Source organism: Puma concolor, chromosome A2 (assembly GCF_028749965.1).
Source record: "Puma concolor isolate L17-30 chromosome A2, mPumCon1.1.hap2, whole genome shotgun sequence".
NCBI lineage: Eukaryota > Metazoa > Chordata > Mammalia > Carnivora > Felidae > Puma > Puma concolor.
In genome coordinates this window covers 105,113,409-105,127,659 of record NC_141668.1, presented here as the reverse complement: position 1 = coordinate 105,127,659, position 14,251 = coordinate 105,113,409, and the positions used below count along the sequence as shown (strand labels likewise).

The window sequence follows — 14,251 nt, the reverse complement described above, 5'->3', positions numbered from 1 at the left end:
CTCCTTCACCCTCCAAACGAGCCGAGTTCTTTTTATTTTATTTTTTATATTTATTGTTTTGGGGGGGAGAGGAGGGGCAGGAGGAGGGGCGGGGGGGCAGAGGGAGTGGAGGCAGTGGATGTGAAGCGGGCTCTGAGCTAAGGGCTGTCAGCACAGAGCCCGACATGGGGCTCGAACTCATGCATCGCAAGATCATGACCTGAGCCAAAGTCGGACGCTCAACCGACTGAGCCACCCAGGCGCCCCAACCAGTCCCATTTCTTCAGCACGTGCCTCACTGCCGGCAGGTGATAGCCGTAAGTCCCGTCATACACGGTACTCTGTGTACATGTCACAGTTAATCCCATCAACCTGTTTGGAGGCGAACGTGATGGTCTCAATCTCATATTCAAGGAGGCTGGCTCAGAAACGCCCCGTGACTTCCCAAGGTCACTTAACCACGGGAGCTGGGATTCGAAGCCACGTTTCTCTGACCCGAGTCCCATCGTCTCCCACTCTCGGCTCCACTGTGGTTTCTCGTCAGTGTGTTATTTTCCGTGTAACCGGCTATTTACGGGTGTGACCAAATAGGATTTCTTTTGTGCAAGATCCCGCGATTAGATTTCAACACTGTGGACTTCTGCATCTTTACGGAAGGGGTTTTCCTTTGTTTTAGGATCAGAAGATGTGATGTCATTTCTGGTTGGGCACGTGTCCCTGAATCCAGTGTGGAAGAAGACATTAAGTGCTCTATTTTAGTTAGAGATTTTAAGCCTCCCCCCCCCCGTCAAATCCCCCTGCTTTGAAGGGGTTTCGGGGAGGCGGCTGGGATGCTAGCTTGAGAATTCTGATGCATCTGGACACCGGACACACCCACAGGATGGGCAGACCCAGAAATAGGCAAAGGACGGGTGGCTCAATCACTTACACGTCTGGCTCTTGGTTTCTGCTCAGGTCACGACCTCACGGATTCACGAGTTCAAAGGCTGTGCTGTTTTGTGCTCTGTGCTGGCAGGGTGGAGCCTGCTCGCAATTCTCTCTCTCTCCTTCTCTCTCTGCCCCTCCCCCACTCGCACTGTCTCTGTCTCTCTCAAATAAAGAACAAAAAACAAGGAAGAAAGAAGGAAGAGAAATATGCAAGGGAGGAGCCACCCCTGGAGAGGGGGGTCCGGGTCAGAGCAAACGCCATATATCCGAAAAGTCCACAAGAGGTCGGAGCCTTGCAAGCCGGTGACCCTCCTGGAGATGGAGCATCAGGTGACAGCCGAGGGTCTGTCACAGGGCAAGTGGATGGAGGTGGCTGCCAGGTACAGCCAGGGAGGGACGCCCAGAGCAGGCACCCAGTGCTCGGGCGAGGATGAGACAGTGCTTCGGTCCAGAAGGAAGTGGGTCAGGAGGTCAAGGTCTCTGCGTCAAGGACACCCACCCTGTGGCTCGAACTGGGACGCGAGTCTACGCAGACCGTCCATCCCGGGCACCTCCGTGAGACCTCTCCCGCCCAGGTTTCCCTTAGGACAAGACCCCACAAGGCCCAGCTTCTGCGGGGAGGAATAAGGGCAGGAAATCACGCAGCTCTGAGAGCACTAAGAGTTCCAGTGGCTTCCGCGTCTGCTCTGGGTTCGCAGACACCACGTCCGCTTAACAAACACTGATGAGATGCTGACCACCTGTGAGCACAGGACAAGTCCAGGTGATGGCGGTGGCCCTCTTACAAAGGCTTCCTTAAGGGGACTTGGGGGGTCACAACAGACCCCTAGAAGGAGCCGTCGATGACCGGATCAGAGGCACCCCCAGGAACTCCCTGCTAGGCAGGGACCCGAGAGTTCAGGAGCGCAGTCAGCAAGGGCTGTGACTGGGAGCTGCTCCCTGAGAGCAACTCTGACAGTCACGTGTTTATGACAATCAGGAGACGGGATTGTCACCCACTGAGACAGCTGTCCTACTGCCTCGGGGGACATGCAAAGGGAGAACTGGGGGCTCTGTCTCCTGTTCTGGCCAAGAACGTGTGCTTGGGAATCAGACAGGCCAGCCCCAATTCTAACATTGCTTCTCATTGTGTGGTTTGGGACCAAAAAAAAAAAATGACTCAGTCTCCTTAACCCCAATGTCCTTGGCTATAAAGTCAACATAATAATTCTGGGGCGCCTGGAGGCTCAGTTGGTTAAGTGCCTGACTCTTAGTTTGGGCTCAGGTCATGATCTCATGGTCCATGGGATTGAGCCCCGTCTCGGGCTCTATGCCACAGCTCAGAGCCCGCTTCAGATCCTCTGTCTTCCTGTCTCTCTCTGCCCCTCCCATGCTTGTGCATGCTCTCTCTTCCTCTCTCTCTCTCTCAAAAATAAATAAACTTAAACGTATTTTTTTTAAATTCTTACCTTATATGATGGTTTTAGTAAATTTTTACATCTTAATGCTGTCATTAGTGTTTCAATTTCTATTTTTATTTTTTTTTTTTGAGAGAGACAGAAAGAGAGCACGAGTGGGGGGAGGGGCAGAGAAAGAGGGAGAATCCCAAGCAGGCTCTGCACTGTCAGCACAGAGCCTGATGCAGGGTTCGAACTCACTCACGAACTGTGAGATCATGACCTGAGCTGAAATCAAGAGTCAGATTTCTAACCGACTGAGCCATCCAGCTGCTCCAATATTCCTTTTTTTTTTTAACTTTATTTGTTTATTTTGAGACAGAGAGAGAGAGAGAGAGAGAGAGAGCAGGAGCAGAGGAGTGGCAGAGAGAGAGGAGGAGGAGGAGAGAGAGAATCCCAAGCAGGCTCTGCACGGTCAGCCCAGAGCCCGATGCAGAGTTCGAACTGACAAATCATGAGATCATGACCTGAGCCGAAACCAAGAGTCAGATACTTAACCAACTGAGCCACCCAGGCGCCCTGTACTGTTTCCATGTTCCATTGCAACATCATAAACCACCCCAAACTCAGCGATGTAACACAAACACCATTTTATTACGTGTTATTATCTTTGCAGCCTGTGTGGGTCAGTAACGCAGACATGGCACGTAACCAGAGTTATCCCAGCATCTTGTCATCAGAGCCATCCCGGCCCCTGTCTGAGTGATGCTCTAGCAGCCGGCATGGGAACCAATATGGAAGAAAGGTGAGTGAAGGAAGGAAAGAAGCTCCCTGGGGGTCTAGGTATGGAGTCTCCTTCATTTCGGGGACACGGGCTATGAAAGAGAGTGTGGCACCCCCCTGCCCGGGCAGCCTTACCTGGCTTCCCGGGGTGGCCAGCCCAGGAGGCAGCTGCCTCGTGGGCTCCAGGTAGAGCAGCAGAGCGAATGCGGGCCTGTGGCATCTTCAGTCCCAAGAGCTGCTACGTGTCATCAGTGTTTACTCTGTTACACTCTTGTTTGTCCTTGCGGCTTGTCACACCACAAGTGATGTAGTTGTCCACTCGGGTGCTTCATGGAAAGCACCCAGAAACAGGAACAGCATCACAGGGCCAGCCTCCCACACAGAGCCCGTGGCCGACCCCAGATATCCACGAGCGAGGGAGAGCTGTGTCATCACGTGCTGTACCGTTTCCGGAGGAGTAGCCTTCCCGAGTGGGGAAGGCGCAGGAGGAAACCTTCAAATGCTGGGTGAGACTAGAACAGGAGCATCAGGTCTCAAGTGAGACCTTGAGCCGTCACCCTCCCCTCCAGTGCCTGGTGGGGACACCGGCCTGCAACAGAGCTTGGGCGTTTTGGGCGATGTGCGTGACATCCTGTTATGTTGTTTGTCCTGCGTTTGAAAAAGACCTGTGTGTGCATACGATAATAGCAACACTTTGCTTTGGGGAACGTTTTCAGGAATCTGGTCACCCACATCCGTGGCTGGCACGTTCATCGAATGTCCCGAAGAATCTCTCCAACACTAGAGCCAACATGCCCGCACCAGCTGCGAAGGACACCTATTCGGGGCCCCCGCTCAAGCCCCCAAGAGTTGGGGCTGGCACTGAACTCCCAAGTTAGGTTCCTCCAGGACTGATGCGTCCGTTCCGGCCACACGGAGGGCAATTATTCTTCCAGAAGAATCACCGAGAGAGGATATCTATCATGGTGAAGCTCATAGATTTTGGGGTTCCATCTGGCACAATTCTCCTTTGCCTCGGGCCTTGGGCAAGTCATCCAACTACACTGAGCCTCGGGGTCCTGAAGCATAAGGCGGGGGCCACCTACCACACATGACATTGATTACATAACGTGTCTAAAGCGTCCAGGGTGTGTGTTTGTTATGACTGCTGCCCACGGACATCTCGGGGACGTGTAGACCAGCCATGCCTGCGGCGAGCGCCACCGTGCTCTGGTACCATACTCACGGTGCCCCTCGCCCGCATCCGGAACATGGGGAAGCAATGGCACCATGGCCACAGGGGATAGTCGGGGGACTATCACCAGTAAACGTTGGGGACAATGCCTCCAAGTGAGGTACGGTGTATGGTGGGGATCCTCACAGCAGCCCCCCATCCCCGGGACCATTATTCTCTGTGCTTCTCCTGCCCCAAGGATGGTCCGACCTGTTACGGCCCCTGCTGCTCTCCTCCTAGCGGAAGATGACACTCAGAACAATAGCCCAGGAAGGCAGCTGACAGTGTCCAAGGAATGTACTTCTCCACATCCTGCGTGGGACAGAGCAGACTGTCCCCACCCCCACCCTGTTAGGTCGATCGGTCGTTTGAAAGGCCATGGGGGGCTGCCTGCAAGAGTGAGCTTGGAGCTGGGCCCTTCCTCGCCAGCTCAGAGACAGATGGAGAAGGAAGGGACTTCGCTTTGGTGGACAGTCGCCCATCCCCTCCTCCAGGGTTTCAGTTACTCGCGGCCGACCGCGGCCTCGGGACACGTCCCCCGTGGACAAAGGGGGGACACTGAACACCAAAGAAAGAAAGAGGGAGCAGTGCCCCGTGACTCTGGGAAAACAGCGCCCATGTCCTTCACGTGACGTTTACTTTTATTCCCAAGCTTTTACAAGAAGACTTAGAAATACTTAGAACGTTGACTACTTATGCAGCCCTCTGCTCTCCCCCCTACTTGCGACGTGCGTGTGTGTCCATTTCCACGTGCTAGCAGAGAGTTCAAGTTCAGTATCCATCAGGGGCTGGCAGGCACCCTATGAATCGCCCCTCCGCAGGCACGTCTGGTTGGGCAGTTGAGGCCGTTCCAATTTTTTGGCTGCTATGAACAGGACCACAAGAAACACCCTCGGGCACGCTGCTTAAAAAAAAAAAAAAAAAAATTCCTTCACATATCTCGTTAGAACGTAGCGGATTGCCTCCCCCTGTTGTGTTGGGGTCAGGGAAGAGATGAGTCACTTGGGTCACCGTGAACAAAGCCGTCCAGTCGGAATATGCCTGGTAGCAGACGCAGAGGCAGCTGGCTGGTCCCAGAGGGCGCAGGCCTGCTCTTGACCATCCCCCCCACCCGCTTCTTCTTGGCCCTCCTTCCTGCCGGCTGGCACCTGCCCCCTCGTGTCTGCCTCTCATCACTGGCATTCTCCAGGATTCCGTGGCTCCTTCGGCTCTGACCAGCCAATTACCCAACGGTTTCCATTTGCACTGCCAGCAGGGCTCAGTCTGACTGCATGGTTCTTATTCCTCAGAGGGCGTATTCCTTCGTCCAACGGGAATTCACAAAGGTGGGGGGGGGGGCATAAGTAGGGTGTATCATGGGGGCAGGGATTCAGGAAGGGAGCCAAATTCAGTTTAACTTCATCTCCCAAGGGAGCGTCGCAAGACCCACTGCCACAACATAGGGACTAGTGAGCACCACCATCTAATTGGCTCATGATTTGCCCGGCCACTGATTAGGACTGGCCCTAGGATGTTTTCCTGCCAGCCTCGCCTGGGGTCCCTGCTGCAGCAGCAGTCAGAGGAAGGGTGGGTGGGGCCGCGGGGCCTGCGAGGTTTAGGGGGACAGGCTGCCTGTGCTGCCTTGCGGGCTCCCCAGACTTCCTTTCCTGTCTTGGGGGGCAGGGACAGGTCCCTGCACACAGGGCTTCTCAACATCCTATTGGCCGAAGCCAGTCACGTCCCAGGCCCTGTGTCACCTTGGGAGAGCGATACCCAAGGACATGTGCGTCGACATGGAAGTCCATACATGACCTGGGAAACTCCACAGAAAATACCTTTCCTTCTCCTTTGGAAGCCTGCCTCCTTTCTGGATCCAGCCACTGTGAGTTAGTCTCCTTTTGGTAAACTTTATCATTATCTCACAAATGGCATAATCTTCTTGCCTTTTTTTTTTTGCTACCTTTGTTAAAAGTATTGTTAAGTGGAAACGTTGAAAATGCACCCAGAGGGGCGCCTGGGTGGCTCAGTCGGTTAAGCATCGGACTTTGGCTTAGGTCACGATCTTGCAGTCCGTGAGTTCGAGCCTCACGTCGGGCTCTGTGCTGACTGCCCAGAGCCTGGAGCCTGTTCCAGGTTCTGTGTCTCCCTCTCTCTCTGACCCTCCCCCATTCATGCTATGTCTCTCTCTGTCTCAAAAATAAATAAACGTTAAAAAAACTTTTTTTTTTTTTAAATGCACCCAGAATGTGGCAATTCTGCATGGGCACTTAGCTTTCATTTGTATATACCAGGAGGTGGTTCCCAAACCTGGGATCCTCGGCCAGCCTGGGGGAGGGGTGGGGATCAGCTCAGCTGGGGCTCAGCGTGCAGGAGGGGCGGCACCGTGAGGCATCACACAGCCACCCGGTAGCTGGCCGCCCGGCCTCAGGCGGCTCCCCTAGAGACAGTGCGGCCCTGCCAGGCAGCCAGGCTCAGCGGGTCCAGCCCAGTGCAGCGCTGGTGAGGTCAATCCAGACACGCCTGCGCCTCCCCCTCCCCACCCCTCGCTCATGGGCTTACATGCCGCTCCTGGACCTCTTGTAGCTGATCCAGGATGGGGGGGGGGGGCGCGCCTGTTTCCATGATTCATAACCACCCTCCCTGGCCCAGGCCTCGGGTCTCTGTCACTCATGGGCTCTTACAAAAGCCTCAAGGTTTGCAATAAATGGTGATTCTCACACAGGTACTGCCGGTGAAGGTGGTCTTCAGGGACAGCATCCAGAGTCTCCCCCCTGTCCCCCCACCTGTCCGCTGTCCTCCTACCTGGCCTCTGTCTCCCTCACCTGCCCACTGTCTTCCCCCCACCTGTCCTCTAGAGAGCATGCCAGGGCTGGCGCAGGACCTACAGGACCTTCACGAGGGACACCCGCAGGGCCAGACTAGGCCATGGGCTCACAGAGTGCAAGAACTTGCAAAAAGTAGGTGCCTGACAAATGCGGGCCCCGCAAGTGCTGTCAAAGTTCAGGTGAACACTATTAAGGCCGAGTAGTGAGGCCAGATGGCAGGTGTGAGTCTGCGAAGGAGAGAGAGAGCTGGGAGGGAGAAAGAGACGGGTGCTACTCGCGTTCTCCACCCGTCTCTTTCTCTCCATCACAGACACACACCTCTCGGGATTCTGTCCTTTTCTCAACTGACCGTTCTTCGAGAATCTTCCACACACCGCTGCTCGGCTGTTCCCCAGATTGGCCAATGGCCCCAGCCCGCAGGGCATCCCAGCTTACCCACCTACCAGACATATCTGCTTGTGCTCTGTGCTCTGCACACACTTCAGGCTCAGCATGGCCAGCCTGGAACTCCTGGTGAGTTGGAGAACCCTAGCTACCACCCTCTTTCTTCTTGTAGTCAGCCCCCAAGGCTACGCTGCCCAGAGCACTGCTTCTCAGGGCACGGTCCCCGGACAAGCAGCATCCACACCTCCTGCCAATGTGGTAGAAATGCAGCTTCTGGGTCCCATGCAGGCCGACTGAATCAGACCCGCGGGGTGGTTGAGCCGTCCCCGTTCTAACCACATGTGGCGCGCTGGCCCCGGAGAACCGCTGGCTTAGGGCCGGGAACAGGCAGGACTCCTCCTGACCGCTGTGCGTGCATTTCCTGGTACAGATCCTGGGTATTTATTTAAACCGCGTTGATACCCATTGAGACATGTCAGGTGCAGTGTGCATGGGAGGAAATGGCCCATGTGGCCGCAGCACTCTCAGTCCGGGGTCATGCCTGTGACACTGGTCCCTCACTCTGCACCTGGGGAGGGCCCCGGAGCCTGCACCACGCCGGGCTCTGTGGAAACGCACACGGCGCATCGGCAACTAGAAAGCGGCTGAGGGGTACCGGGAGTGAACTAGCTGAAATATGCTGGAAATCTCTCAACATTTCTTTAATTGCAAAGTCATGCTGATTCATTTAACTGACGAGCACCGGGCACACCGACTGGGAAGCTGATTTGTTTGAGGAAGATTACACGATTTCCCGGGACCTATGGGAAGTCACGTGACGCACGGCAGCCAACCGAGGGGGCGGGGGGGGGGGGGCGGCTAGGGCGCGAGCGCTGATGTAATCGAGTCTTGGGCGTGAGCGGTGATGTAAGCCTGGCATGACTCAGCGCCCCATCCCTCCAGCACCTGTTCGGGAAATGTGTGGAGACTGAGCTGGCTTGCAGTGCGGCAGTGAAACAATGTCCCCAGGTCATAGGTGAGTCAGCAGCAGTGGAACCCAAATGAGAGAAGATAAGATACCTGCCAAGAGGCCAGGTCACCCCAAGGCAGAGGGAGCCGAACCCCGAGGGAGAGAGGGAAGGAGGAGGGGCAGGCTTTCTGGCATCTTCCCAGGCCAGGCCCACAGCTTTGCCACTTGTCAGAAGGGGAGCCAGGGTGAGCCTCTTCTCTGCAGCTAAAGGAGGTTGGGCTAATCCAGCCTCTGAAATTTACGCTTTATCTCCCAAGTCCTTTGAGTAACATACTTTTTTTTTTTTTTTAATCTTATTTACTTTGGAGAGAACAAACCAGGGAGGGGCAGAGCCGGGGAGACAGTCCCAAGCAGGCCTGGCGCTGTCAGCACAGAGCCCCATGCGGGCTCGAACTCAGGAACTGTGAGATCGTGACCTGAGCGGAAACCAAGGGGTGGACACTTAACCGACACTTAACCAGCTGAGCCACCCAGGCGCCCCTTGAGTAACATACATTTTATTGCCATTTATAGGGAAGGCAGCCACCTTGGTTCAAATCTCGTTTCTTCTTTGTCTCTAGCTGGCCAGTGTCGGACAAGGTACTTAACCTCTCTGACACTATAGTGCCAGGAACAAAGACTTACTCGGTAAACAGTAGCCGGTCTAAGCTATTCCCGCTCTATCCCAGTATTCCCGGTGGTGTGCGCAGACCTCTAGAAATCCAACCTAAGTTAACTTAACCATTCATTCCGTAGTGGCCTGGATCCGATGAGGTAGAATGCATGGCCAGGCTTTATACACTCTATAAAGTGCTGCGTAAATCAGTTGCTTTCAAAGTGAGGTTCCCAAAGCAGCATCATCACGATTGGGGAACTCAGGGTGGAGCCCGGACCTCCCAGTGGGGGGAAGGGGACACAGCGTGGATTCTGATGGAAGCTCTTCTGTGACAGGAAAAGGAACTGTGTGCCTCGTTTTGTGGGAACTGATTTTCCACATCCCATGTCATCAATTTGCTTGATAGTAAAAATCACCGGGGGCAATTTTTACAAATAGATTCTTGATCCCCAGCCCAAATTGCGGGAACCTGGCTTCCCACGGGAGGGGCAGAGGAATCTTAGCCAAGGGCTGAAAAGATAGCATCTCGAAAAGAACTGCAGCCCTGGGGGCGCCCGGCTGGCTCAGTCGGCCAAGTGTCTGACTCTTAGCTTCGCCCCAGGTCTTGATCTCGCAGTTTGAGTCCCGCGTCAGGCTCTTCGCTGATGATGGGGAGCCTGCTTGGGGCTTCTCTCTCTCTTTCTCTCTGCCCCTCCCCCTGCTCACTCTTTTTGTCTCTCTCTCTCTCTCTCTCTCTCTCCCTCAAAATAAATAAATAAACTTAAAAAAAAATTTTAAGAACAAAAATGCAGCCCTAAAGAGCCAATTTCCAGCTAGCTGCTGGAGCCAGGTGACCTGACCGTGCATTGCAGATGATGCCCTCTCACCTACAAGGCGTGTTAGCAAAGTCTAAAAACTGCTCTGATGTCATCGGCTAGTCTCGAAATCATGCTGGCCATGACTGCAAAGTGCTCGCCAAGGGAACCGGGCTCCGGCAGCAGGAACACTGTGTCGGTGTGTAGAAAGCATCTGCTTCTGAACTCTGTCAGCGAGAATTGCCAGGCTGGCATCCAATCTTCATCATGTCTGAGTCCGTGAGAAGCTTGCTAAAGTGAAAATTCTGATGTGGTATGGTTTGTGGACCCGCATAGAATAGCAGTGTCAAAAAAAATGCTATCCCCAAAACGCAGGAGGAAAAAAAAAAACAGGTTCATAAATATTAGTTGACCTTCCTACAGACTTTCAAAGGTCCACAGGAAACCGGTATTTCAAACTAATTCCTCAAGTCCAAGTGCAGAGTCTTCTCCCGACTGGAAGATGTGGGTATGAGGTAACGCTGGACCACTTCATGTTTTCTAGAACCTTCCTGAGGTGGGCTCTGTTGTCCGACCTTTAAGTTCTATGTATGTTATAAACCCCGTAAGAAATTACATTTGTTTTGATTTCGTCAATTATCTTCTAAAGGGTTTTTAAAAACCAGAAAAAAAAAATCTGTTCTATTTACCCACGTATGGATTTCTGATGCTCTCCACACCTTTATGTAGACGCTCATTTTCATTTGGTGTCATTTTTCTTCTACCTGAAGGAAGGACATTTTGTTTGGACTGTGAATCTGCTGGGATGAGTGCTTTGAAAACCTTGCCACGTCTGGAAGTTTCTATTTGCCTTCATTTTTGAAAGATGTTTTCACTAGTTGTGGGTTTCTACATAAAGTTTTTGTTTTGTTTTTCTTTTTTTAGTATTTCAAAGATGTTCTAATGGTTCCAGGGTATTTCGTTTCATTTCTTTCATTTCTTTCTCTCTCTCTCTTTCTTTCTTTCTTTCTTTCTTTCTTTCTTTCTTTCTTTCTTTCTTTCTGTTTTAAAAGATATACAGTAAAACCTTGGTTTGTGAGCATAACGAGTTCGGAAACATGCTTCTCATCCAAAGCACTCGTATATCAGAGCGAATTTCAAGAACTGTTGGTTCAGTTGTGATCATGTGACATTTGGTGTCACGAATGACTTATATTGCAAGACATTGCTCATTTATCAAGTTAAAATTTATTGGAGATGTTTGCTCATCTTGTGGAACACTCGCAGAACAAGTGACTCACAATCCAATGTATTTGATATACATCATTGTGTAGGGGCGTGTGGGTGGTTCAGTCAGTTGAGCATCCAACTCTTGGTTTCAGCTTAAGTCATGATCTCACAGTTCATGAGTTTGAGCCCAAGTGGGGCTTTGTGCTGAGTTTGGAGTCTGCTTAGGATTCTCTCCTTCTCTTTCTGCCTCTCTGTCTCCTGTCTCTCTCTCACTCTTTGCCTCTTTCCCTCCCTCCCTCCCTCTCTCTCTCTCAAAAATAAATAAAACTAAAAAAGTAACATTGTGTAGATTTAAGGTGTACAACATATTGATTTGATGCATTTATATACTGTAATATGATTGTCATTGTAGCGATATTTAACACTTTTGTCATATCACGTAATTATTTCTTTTTTATGGCAAGAATAATTAAGATCTGGTCTCCACGAGTTTTGCTTGTCTGTGCAGGATGTGTCCTTTCTTCTTCACTGCTTTTTAGATTTTTCTTTTCTTTTTTTTTAAGTTTATTTATTTTGAGAGAGACAGAGACAGTGCAGGTGGGAGTGGGGCAGAGAGAGAGGGAGAGGGAAAGATGCAGGGCTCAAACTCACAAACTGCAAGATCATGACCTGAGCTGAAACCAAGAGTCAGACAGACTGAGCCACCCAGGTGCCCCTAGATTTTTCTTTATTGCTGACTTTACCCAGTTTGATTATGATGTGCCTTCATGTAATTGTCTTCATGTTTCTCATGCTTGGGACTCTTTGAGAAATTTTTAGTCTTTTTCAGCAGGTTTGAAACATTTTTCAGCCATTTTTTCTTCAAATATTTTTTCCCTCCCCACCCCTCTCCTCCCTTTCCCTGACCCCAGTTGCTCGTATGTTAGACTCATTGTGTCCTCTTACAATTCACCTTTACCTGCTCTTTTCCCTTTGTCTCAGTCTCTGTCTTTCATTTTGGGCAGGTTCTCTTGCCATGTTTTCAAGTGTATTCATTTTCTCATTTGCAAAAGTATCTGCTCTGCTGTTGTCCTATCCAGAGTTCTGTCATGTCTACAGTTTGATTTGGGTCTTTTAAAATATTGTCTATGTTCCTCCTTAGCATGAATGATCTTTTTTTACTTCTTTGAACATATGGGATATAGGTTTAATAACTGTTAACTTGTTTAATGTTTTTTTTTTCCTACTAATTCTATCGTCTGTGTTATTATGGGTCTCTTTCTACTGCTTGATTTTTACCATTATAGAATCTACTTTTCAGATTTTTTGCATGAGTGATCATTTTGGATTGGGTGCAGACTTTGTAAAGTGTAGTTGGTTTTGCATGCTAGACATTTTGTTTATTCTTCTAACTGGGTTTGATCTGTGCTTTGTGATGCCATTAAATTACTTGGAAGCAGCTTGATACTTTTGAGGCTTGCTGCCCACAAAGCTTTCTTAGGTCCAAAGCAACTTTTTATCTAAAGCTATAACTGCACCTCCCCCCCTTTTTTTAAACGTGTATTCATTTTTGAGAGATGGAGAGAGACAGAGTGTGAGTAGGGGAGGGGCAGGGAGAGAGGGAGATACAGAATCCAAAGCAGGTGGCTCTGAGCTGTCACACAGAATCCGACACGGGGCTCAAATTCACAAACCGTGAGATCATGACCTGAGCTGAAGTCAGACGCCTAACCGACTGAGCCACCCAGGCGCCCCCACCCCTTTTTTTTTTTTAAGGCAACAGCCCTTTTGGAGTACTCTGCCCATGAACATGTTCCACTCTGGCCTGGGGGAGCATGGACCATTCCTGCCTCTGTATCCACCACAGGTTTTGTTTCCTCTGTACTTTTTGGGTGGGTTCTCTTACTGGCTTTGGTTCGTTTCCTATACTCATGTGTGTTCTGGTCAGTTTTTGGCTGAATTCAAGGGAAACCCTCTGTGAGTCTTCAAGCTACGCCCCCCCCCCCCCCCCCGTCTGCAGCACTGTGCCTTTAGGCTCTGCCTTCTGTGCCCTGGAGCCAGTGAGGTGCCCCAGACCCAGCTCTGCTCCTTCTCTCGGGGAGACGCTGGGCTCAGCCTGAGAGTTCCCTCTCTGCAATGACATCTGGAAGCTCTCCAAGAGGTATCCCATGTCACGTGTGGAGCTCACCTCATTTCTTCCTCTTCTCAGTGATTCCTGTCCTATGTTGTCTGGTGTCCAACATCGGAAAATGCTTCTTTCGTGTATCTTGTCCAGTTTCTTAGCTCTTTGGCGGGGGGGGGGGGGGGGCAGGCAGATCTGGGGCCTGTTCTTACATCTTGGCCAGAAGCTCAGGGCCTCTCCTCAGTTTTGATTTCCTGTCAGCAGTGGCCTTTTGGTTATATGACCCCAGAGTCCTGTCAGCCTATTGATGTGTCAGCATTGTGTCCCTCCCTCGGGTACGCAAGAACTTTTGAGCTGTTTGTGTGACCAGGAGAAAGGCCATGGACTCACATATCCGTATACCTCCCACGGTTGTGGTTGTGCCGGTCACAGGCAGGGCTTCCTCCGGAGACACCTGCCCTCCCTGGACATCCTCTCCCACTGGCACACTCACTGAGGCACACCAGTGGCACCAATGTTTTGGGTTCAAGGATGCCTATGATTATGATGGCTGCCCTGTCACCTCTGAGGTTCAGTCTGGAGGGAGCCACAGAAAGGAGCCCTGGGGGCTGACCTATCCCAGGTAGCCCTCTGTCCTCCCATCAGATGGTAAGTAAAGGGTTTCTGCTGTACTGCTTCTCTAGCCTGTATGTCCTCAGGCTGTCAGTCATCACAGCCAGAGGTGGACTTCTCCGCGGGAAGGAGCTCTGTGACCAGTCAGCCAGCGTTGGCTCTCGCTGTGGTAGACATTTGGAAAATGCTCTTTGTTAACTCCCCGCCTCCTCCCCACTTCTTCTGCTAGACCAATGTATACACTGTTAACTAATTTCCACTTATTTTGAAATAAACCCAGACTTACCTTAAAGTTGCCAAAATCAGGTAAAGAATTCCCACACACTTTCCCCTCAGCTTCCCTAAATCCTGCGTGACCAAAAACCGTTAATCAAAATCATGAAATTAACATCGATGCAACACTAACTCATCTATAGCCTTATTTATATTTCAGAACATTTCCGGGGCACCTGAGTGGCTCAGTCG

At 51.4% G+C, this 14,251-nt stretch overlaps 1 long non-coding RNA gene across 1 annotated transcript; it reads left to right on the top strand.

The window, feature by feature from the left end:
* The first annotated feature begins 2,963 nt into the window (after positions 1–2,963).
* Positions 2,964–4,188, top strand: LOC147583378 (uncharacterized). The gene is made up of 2 exons (XR_015243074.1): positions 2,964–3,087; positions 3,782–4,188. It is a non-coding gene; the product is annotated as an uncharacterized LOC147583378 (long non-coding RNA).
* Positions 4,189–14,251: the final 10,063 nt, after the last annotated feature.